Source organism: Nannospalax galili, unplaced genomic scaffold (assembly GCF_000622305.1).
Source record: "Nannospalax galili isolate Female #2095 unplaced genomic scaffold, S.galili_v1.0 scaffold336, whole genome shotgun sequence".
In the NCBI taxonomy this organism is placed as follows: Eukaryota; Metazoa; Chordata; class Mammalia; order Rodentia; family Spalacidae; genus Nannospalax; species Nannospalax galili.
In genome coordinates this window covers 9,362,530-9,372,716 of record NW_008343385.1, presented here as the reverse complement: position 1 = coordinate 9,372,716, position 10,187 = coordinate 9,362,530, and the positions used below count along the sequence as shown (strand labels likewise).

General features: G+C 40.9%; 1 pseudogene; it reads right to left on the bottom strand.

The window, feature by feature from the left end:
* Positions 1-530: 530 nt before the first annotated feature.
* On the bottom strand, positions 531-1,641 carry LOC103739241 (annotated as a pseudogene).
* Between the last annotated feature and the right edge of the window lie 8,546 nt (positions 1,642-10,187).

The window sequence follows — 10,187 nt, the reverse complement described above, 5'->3', positions numbered from 1 at the left end:
AGGATTAGATATAAGCTCCCAAATACTTTTGACATTTTTGGCCTTTGGAGCAGAGTATGCTGCTAACAGGCCCAAGGACATTTTGACTTTTAGCCAAGAAACTGGCTACATTTCTTTGGGGTCTTTTTACCCTAACTGGCCAGCCAATTTCTATCTCCTATTCTTATCACACCATCCTCTGAAGGGACTACCCAAATTGCCAATGGGGAATAGGGACGCAGACCACTCTGGCTTCTTCCATGCTGAACAAGGACGCAGGATGAGGCAATTGGAGTACCCCTTCAGTGGGTCCATCTAAAAGATTCCCAAATTGCATAAGCCAGCCAACTAGTCCCAGCCAACTAGTCCAGCCTTGGAAGACAAAAGGAAAATGAGGAAGAACCCAATAGAGGGATGCTTTTGGAAGCCCTTGTCAAGAAACTCCAATGGACTTTCATATGAACATTTGAAAATTGCCCTGTTCTGACTTTTTTTCTAGTTCCCTGCTAGAACTTGTAATGCTAATTACTCTTGCCTTTACTTCTCCTTCACATCCCCTATTCGTGATTCAAAGAAATCACCTTCTTAATACAATCGCATTAATCACAGCTCAGAGGAGAAGGAAAACATGTACAATCTCCAGCAGAAAGTCTGCTGTAGCCGGGACAGTGAACGCTGTGACATCAGGAGACTTTAAAACTGCAGCTCTTTCTGGGTTCCCCAGAGTGTATTCTGTGATCTTCTTCAGGTGGGCCTTCTCTTCTGGGTCAGAGTCACCTCCACAACGTCTGAGGTCCCATTCTGTCCCGGGATGCAGGGCACATTGAGGAAGAAGTCATCTTCTATTCCACAGAGACCCTTTTCATGGTGGAAATTTGGGGCACCTGCCTAAGATCCTTCATTATGCTCTCGTCCAGATCTGCCACAGAGAGTCTAATGGCCCAGGACATACAACCTTTCAGTTTGATCACCTCGTAGGCACTGTCAACATCCTTCCACTGTTTGTGAACATCCTTCTACTGTTCCTGCATCAGTGCCCAATTCTGGGTTGAGATTCTTCAGGGAGATGCCACCAACGTTCACACCACTCCACACAGGCACACTTGAATCCCCTGCTCCCCAAGGCAAGTGACAGCTTAGTAGGTGAATGCCCAGCCTTTCTCCCAATCAGGTAACTGAACCGGACTGAATCCAGATTGCAACCACTTCCAATAACTCAGTTTGGGGAAAGCCACTTATCTTCCAAGCCACATAGGTCAAGATAGCCACTCAGTTTAAAACAAGCAACTTGTAGTTTGGACTGTACTTCACAACATTAGGGATGATGAACTTGAAGATGTTCACATTACCCTGGACCAAACTGAGAGGACTCTTTGCCTCCCGCTGCCACACCCCAGCTGTGATGATGACCACTTTGGAGTTGGCAGTCACACTGTAGTCTTTGCCAGAGACAATTTTTGGTGTTTTATGGAAAAGGCTGCCATGCTGAGGATCCATCGTCTCTCCCTTCAGTTTGCCCTCCATGACATCAAGAGCAAGTTCATCTGCCAAGTCCTTCAGGCCAGGCCAACAGCACCAACCCCAACAATTGTAATCTTGTTCTGGAAGGGCCCGCTCTTCCTTAAGAAGATTCACAATCAGCTGATCCTTAAGGCTTGCCATCCTAGACTTGGAACTAAAAGGGACCGGGAGTGGATGATGGGTGGTGTCCAGGCCCGCGGCAGCGGGGAGCACAGTCCAGACACAGCACAGTGGCTCCCGTACCCTTCCTGCATTCGAATGATTTCAAAATCCATATCTGGCCCCTAATTTCCCTTCTGCATCTCAGATTCATACATTCAAGTGGTGACCAGAAAATACCAAACAGCCATCTTGCTGTCTGAGGAATTCAGAGTTAACCTAAGCATCATCCTCTCCCTTCTGAAATGTCATCAACCTTTCTGTTTTCTGTATTTTGTCTCCTACGTTTTCTTCAGCTCCGTCCTTCCTCTGTACTGATATTACCACTATCCTAATTTGAGCCTTGTTTTCTCTCATTTAATTTATCGTAAATCTGGCCAGGTAGGGTAGAACACATCTTTAATCTCAGTACTAAGCAGGAAGAGGCAGGCGAATCTCTGTGAGATCGAGGCCAGCCCGATCTCCATAGCAAGCTCCAGGTCAGCTGGGGCTACAGGGAGAAAAATCAAAATTATTTTCTCAAAAAAACCCAAAATAAATAAATAAATACATAAATTATTGTAAATCTGTTAAATTGGCCTCCCTATCTTGTTCTGGTTTCCTCTTAGAGGCTTTGACTATGATAGGAGTCTTCCATCTACAAATTAAGCAGACCTTTAATTTCCTTCAGTGTTGCCCTCCATATAATAACCCCCTTATTGACAAGGAAAAAAAAAACAAGCTCCTTAGCACAGCATACAAGGTACCTTATGGAGAGACCCTCTCAAACCTTGTCTAGTTCAATCATTCATTCGTTTTAGCATTCACTCGACTCATTTTTTTAAAGTATTTGTATCTTTATTCAATTAAATAAAAATAGGCCTGCCAGGTGTATTATATAACATTCACTATATACACATGCTTTAGGCATTTCAAGGAATTCTAGGTATGCTGACTACTGTTAGTAAAACATGAATGGTGTCAGTGAGGCCCAAGTGCTCCTTTTCACATTGCCTGCATTTCCATAATATGGTGAGAGGGACAGCTACAAGCCAGGACACTCATTACCAGTAAACCTTTGTGGGACAAGGGGGGAAAAATTACAATCTAGCATAGATTAACAGTCTCCTAACTGTAAATAGTATACTTGATGGTTACATTTTTTTTGGTGTGGTGCATACTCAAACTTTATTTATAGTAGAGAGATTCAAAAGTTGAACACTTACAAGTTTGAAACATTTAACATCAGTACTGTCTTCAAAGTTTCATGTCACTTCATCGATTGACTTCTTGGGTTTTTTTTTTTTTTCTTTCCTTAGTAAAAGCAGGTATTTTAATAAATATTATGGAACAAGCTCTACACTGAATTGTTTACATGTATTAATTCATTATACAATCACTCTGAAAGATAATAGCAAGCTAGATGTAGGACTTGTAGTGTTATCTACAATTCTGTAAAGATTCTGTTGGAAAAGAGAAGTTGGTCCTAAAATATTGGTTCACATATCTTGAGAGTACTTCTTTTCAGATAAGATCCTTGTTTCTTTTTTTTTCATGTACTCTTTCTTCTTATTTTATTTTTTATGGGGCTTTTGGCTACTCTAACATTCCTCCCTCTGAAGAGGTAACCCTAAAATCTTTTAAGGATTATCTAAAAGCTCCCAAATACTTTTGACATTTTTGACCTTTGGAACAGAGTATGCTGCTAAGAGTCCCAAGGACATTGTAAGTTTTAGCCAAGAAACCAGCTACTTTTCTTTGGGGTCTTTTTACCCTAACTGCCTAGCCAATTTGCACCTCCTATTCCCATCATTCTCTGAAGAGGTTACCCAACTTGCAGATAGGGAATCAGGACGCAGACCACTCTGGCTTCTTCCAGGCTGAACAGGGATGCTGGGTGAGGCAAGTGGAGTATCCCTTCAGTGGGTCTATCTAAAAGACTCCCAAATTACATAACTCTTATCTCTAGGGGGAAAAGAAAGTCCTTGAATCATGAATAGGAGATGTGAAGGAGAAGTAAAGGCAAGAGTAATTAGCATTACGAGTTCCAGACAGGGAACTAGAAAAAGCTCAGAACAGGGCAACTTTCAAATGTTCATGACAGTCCATTGGAATTTCTTGACAAGGGCTTCCAAAAGCATCCCTGGCTTTCAGGTATTTTGATAGCTGTTGGAGTGGTCAGAATCAGTGTCAGTTCCCTATCAAAGACTTCTAGATAGGGGGAGAAAACAAATTTGCCCATCATTTTAGAACAATAGCTGGTTGTCTCCCCTAGCTACAGGTGGGCACTACAGTAATGGAGACCAAGATTTGAAGTCTTACAACTGAGCAGCACTTTCTGGTTAGGTAAAATCATCAATGAGAAATAATTGTCTAACTTTTTATACAGACTTAAGCCTAATATCTGGGAAGTGTAATCCCTTGAACTCTTGAAGAAATATACTGATGACTTTACTCTTTGTTATACTTTCCTTTTGGGTGTTGAAGACCATACAGTAGGCCCAAATAAATCAATTTATTTTACACTTAAGATCATTTGAGGATCTGTTCCTCAGGGGTCACATGAGTTTAGGATGAGACCCTGGCTCCTTTCTTTTTACCAGTTCCATCTATGTGAAGATAAGTCAAAGGTCCTGCTCAACCATGTCTGGCTTCACTTGGAAGCAGGGATTAGATGTTTTCTCTGAGCTGACCCTCCTCTTTGTAGATGGGACACTGGTTCAAGTCTGTCTTGTGGGGTCTCCATGGCCTCCTTGAACAAAAGGACGTGACTCACCACAACAGTTACAGGACATTTTGAGAGATGTTCCGTAGTCCTCTGGAACTTAGTTGACCTTGGAGGGCAAGGGGCAAAAACTGTCCTTTAAGTCCCTCTGACCAGGTTAGTATAGGCCTCAGCATACGGCTGTTAAACCCCTAATAAGGTTAGTTCCACCAGTGTGGTACTTTTAATTATCATGTGCTGTGTAGATAAGGCTTGGGTACAAAACCAAATATTCTCAGATAAACCTTGATCAATGTTTTGTTTTTTGTTTTTTGTTTTTTTTTTACATTTTTGAGCATGCATCAACTATGGAGATACAGAACATTTCTATCATGCCCCCCACAAAAGATCTCTCATATCCCTCATAGGCATTCTATTCCCTCTCAGACTCTGCTACTGCTGACCTCATTTCTGTTCCTATAGAATGCCATATAAATGGATCATGCATTACTGAAGACACCTGCATCCAATGTCTTCTACTTAACATAATGCATTTAAAATTGATTCTTGAGGAACCCCTTTCATGAGGAGCTACTGGCAGTTAGTAGCTGCTGGGGAAAGGAGAGTCATTCTTCTTTGGAGGTTGTCCATGCTCCAGTGGATGGCCCACACCCATGCACATATGGGCAGTACTGTTGGACAAGGTGAGTTATTTTTAAAATGTAGAGGACATGAAGCTGAGAGGGGGATGTGTTGGGGAGTTCTGGGGAGATTTGAAAGGGGAAATAAAGGGTGGATATGATCATATTCCATTATATAAATGTTGTTACATGTATTTGTAGTTTATTACTTGTTAGTCATAGTAGCATTTCATTATGAATGTATCACAGTTTGTCTGTCTAGTCCATGGACAGACGGAGTGTGTGAAAAGCTGCTGGTTTTGCCTTCTTACTTTTATTCACTCTCCTGATAAAAGCCTTGCTGCCCTATTTTCCTTTAGGAGCCCGCTTTTACCCACTTTAGTCTTTGAAGTTCTCAGTGGGTTTGACTCTGTTTCCAAGAGTGGCATAGCTGTCTGGCCCTGTTGATTTACCTGAACATGATGCTATTAGGACTGTGCATTTTTCTGAGACTGTTGAAAAAAACTTGTCCTTTCTGGTCACTTGCTGGGAGTATAAGGTACCTGCTTGAGATCCATCTTGCCCCCATCAGCAGAAAGCCTACACGAGAAAGCAAAAGAAGGCATTCCTAAGTGAGGGACCAGGTCCTGATGTCAGAATTTGGGCTTCTGGATCCAGCCATACTCAAGTCCTACACTTCAATATTTCAGTTATATAAACTCTTAGGTTCCATTTTTATTTGTGATGATTTAAGTAGGAGTTTTGTCACTTTCAATCAGTTAAGTACAATAATGAACAGGACATTAAAAGAAATACTTTAAATACTGAAATTCTTTAAATGGTAAAATACTTTAAATGGTAAAATACTTTAAATACTTTAAATTGTAAAAGAAAAGAAATATAAGTAACCTGACAGTGTTCAGGAAGATGTAAACCTGGTCAAGATACCTTTAAAATATCCTGGTTCATCTTTAAAATGAATTTTACATTTAAATACATTTTTGTTTCATATCAATAAAAATAAATACTTTTTGTCTTCAGGCAAAATTAATCTCTACACCATTTTTTTTTAGTCTATGACTTTACTTACTCCACTTTGAGAATTACTTGTCATTATAACAGAACTAGAAACCATCACAGAATTGAATGTACAGGGTTGAGACCCAAAGTGTGTGCAGTTCAGTGTGAGAAATAAGCTTAGGAGCAGAAAAGCCAGGTGTAATCCTAGTATTTCCATTGGCTGAGTGACTCCAACAAGGTCACCTCAATTCTTTGAGTTTCACTTTCTACATGTGAAAAATAGACCTCCATGTCATAATTCTAACACATGTAATCTTTCATTTTCAACCTTAACCAACCAATTCCCATGTCACCTGCTTTGATAAGGACCACTCCAGGGAGAATAATGCCTATTCTTGAAAGAATTTATAAATCCATGAGCCCTGGGAGCTGGCATGGACCAATTCATCATAGCTCCTAATATGGGAAACTTGACTTCAAAAAAAAATACTTTGTACCATATACTAAAACAATTTGAAAAGCCAATATAATATCTTAAATACACTGGCTCTTGATTTTTATAAGCTCTCATAGACTCTTTATAGATAAAATGATGAAAGCTAACCTTATTTAGTGCTTAGATGGAATTGCTTTGATTGAAAAATACACTGAAGAGGTATTTATTACTGATTCTAAAAACCCTGGCCCTGTCTGGAACAATATTTTCTATTAGTGATAGGGGAGAAAATTGCCACACCAACAAATTACATGTAATTGATTAACACAAACAACAAAAATCCAACACCAACATGACAAGCTAGTATATTGCATAGAATTTTTTAAAAACAATAATTTAGAGGCCAGGCATGGTGGCACACACCTTTATTCCCAGCACTTGGGAGGTAGAGGCAGGTGGATCTCTGTGAGTTCAAGGCCAGCCTGGTCTACATAGCGAGTTCCAGGCCAGCTAGGCCTACAGGGAGACCATATCTCAAAATAAAAAAAAAAACCCAAAAAAAAACTAAACCAATAATTTAGACAAATACTGTCAAACTCCAAATTTAGCCTGAAGACAGGAAATCCTGGGCTTTAAATCAAGTCTAGTTCATTAGACCTGAGTATATAGTTCATTTCATGTACAAAATTAGTTGGGAAAAAGAAGTGTGGTTGCATTTTGGCCACCTTAGCTTTGGGTTGGAATGAATAGGAATGCTGAAGTAATAAACATATTGTAACTGTATCTAAACTGTGGTATTTGCTGGATATCATTAAAACATATTCATGTACAAACCCCACATTGCTCAACTATGGTGAGATGATCTATTGTAGTGCATTCTGTAGAGGACTATAGGAAACCAGAACCACATCCTGGAAGAAGTGAGCAAATAGGGGGAGAGGCTCTGGGAATGTGGAATCTGGTAAGGAAAGGCTGGGCATTCCCATCCTTGCACACTGCCCGGGCCACAAACAGCAAACTGGCTCACTCTACTTCAGAGGATAGAACTGGGACCAGGCAGGGAAGTACACAAATAAAGTGGGTTCTGACTTGGAGGATAAGAAAGAACCAGTAGGAGCTGCAAAAGATGACTCTGTGGGTAAAGTGTTTTCTGAGCAAGCATGAGGACCTGAGATCAAATCCCCAGCACCCACATAAAAAGCCAGGTGTGGTGGCGAGCACCTGTAATCCTAGCATGGGAGTGGGAAGCGGAGACAGGAGGTTCACTGGCCAGCTAGTCTTGCTAAATTGGTAAGCTCCAGGTTCAATGAGAGACCGGCTCAAAAAAAAAGGTGGAGAGTGATTGAGGAAGATATCTAACATCACCTCTGGCTCCTACACACATGCAATATTGACCTCAGGCCTCCACATGCATACACACATGCTCCCATTCTCACACATACTTTCACACACACATGAACATGTACACACACAAACACACACACACACACACACACACACACACACACACACACACACACACACACAAAGACGGAATAAGCAACCACTACAAAAGGCACATGCTGTCTTCACAGGCTGTCTTCAAACAGGCTACATTGCACTCCATCAGGAAGATGGAGAATTCGCTCATCTGGTAAAGTTGCATTAGGTGAACAGTGTGGTTTCTCTCAAGCCTAGGTTTGTATAACTTATTTACACATTATGAAGACAAGGGATTAAATAATATAGACACCAGTCCCACACAATGTAGTTATTTTCATAAACGTGAGGTAAGGCAGGAGGTGCCAAGGGTATCTTGTCTTACTATTTACCTTTTGCAACCATTGTTTCTGCTTTAGTCACTACTGCAACCAGATTGGAATTTCTATCTGGTTTTACTCCATTAGTGTGGTGTCTGGAGGCATGAGCTCTGGAGACACACTGCCTGTGCGTCAATTATATTTTTACCAGTGTAAATTTAAGGCACGTTATTTAACCCTCAAGCTTCAATTTCTAATCTGTAAATTGGGAATAACAGACCTGTTCATAGAGTAGCTGTGAAGATACAGTGGGGTAGGTAATATAGCATTAAGATTCATTTTTTTAATTATGTGTATGTGTGTATATCTGTGTAGGTATGTGCACATGCGTGGAGTTGCTTGTGGAAGCCAGAGGTGTCAGATTCCACTGGACCTGGAGTTCTAGACACTTGTGAGTTGGCCCATGTGGGTGCTAGAAACGAAACTCAAATCCTCTGTAAGAGCAGTATGCATTCTTAACTTCTGAGCCATCTCCCCAGTCCTTAGTGCAATGTTTGTGAAATCAGAAATGCTCAGAAAATGTTACCTTTGATCATATTATCAGTAGTATATGTATCCTCCTTTTCAACATATTTCATCGATTTTACTCTCCAACTTCGGCACTATGCTACTTCAGAGTTCAATTAGTCTAGTTTGTTTTGTGAGGAGTTCTACTTTAGGAATAATAGACTTGAAATCACAAAGTGGGACTTCATAAGCGAACAGGTACAAAAGGCTGTCCTGGGGGCTAGGGATGTAGTTTAGTTGGTAGACTGCTTGCCTGATAAATATACACAAGGCCCTGGTCTCATAGTAGGCCCCTATAAATTCCTGCCAAGTCGACCTTCATAAATCACTATGCTGCCATCACCTTAGTCTCAGTTGATAGATCAGAGTGACTGTTCTATGTATCAAAAACCTGTGAGGGAACCTGGAACAAAAAGCTCTGTCCCACAGAGAAGACGATAACTAGCGAAAAATCTAATTCTTCCTTTGGGGAAGTTTTCATTTCAGTCCTAACGATATGTCAATTAAGAAAGGAAAATCGAGACCCAAGGTGGTGGTGTACACGTTTGATCCCAGCACTCAGGAGGCAGAGGCATGCGGATTTCTGCGAGTTCAAGGCCATCCTGGTCTACATCGTGAGTTCCAGGTCAGCTGGGGCTACAGGGAAGCCTTTTTTCAAAAAGACCAAAAAATAAAAAAGAAAGGAAGGAAGGAAGGAAGGAAGGAAGGAAGGAAGGAAGGAAGGAAGGAAGGAAGGAAGGAAGGAAATGAAAGAAAAAATCAATTAAAAGCAGCTAGTAGGATGCAAAGTCTAACATACAGGGAGGGGCAGAGGGACCACCTATGGCTGAAGAATCACAGTGCAGAGCACAACAGGCTGTGTGAACTTATGCTCTTGGAATGACGTTACAGCTCCTTACAGTTAGAAGGATCTTGAAGGATAGAAATCTTCTGTTTGTCAAATTATACCATGATAACACACAGCCCAGACATGTATCTCTAGCTGTCTTTCCTTGACTTCCAATTCTGCTGTTATTTTGTTCCAACAAATCCTGATATACCTCCTTTCCTTAACTTTCCCCCATGTGTATTTACAGCAACAACCGAGTAGTTGAGATCCTCAAGAGAGTCAATGTGACTTGAGATCTAAAAGCTAAGTGTTCTACATGTTGTATTTAAAAGCTTTACAACATCCTATGCACTACAACAACTGGCCTGGCAAGATATGCCCACCTGTGCAATCGCGGCACGAATATTATGGGAATAACCAACCACTTTCTAATTGGACTTAAGGTCTGCTTCATAGGATGGACATTGATAGCAGGCTTAGGAATCTCAGGCTAGACACGTCATAGGCCATAGGGGACAGCTTAATATTAGTTTTCTACCAAACAGTTATTGTAGTAAACTGACTCCTAATGACTTATTGTTATACCTATAGACTAATGTACCTCTCAGCTCTCACCAGAGAAGCCTCCTTATGC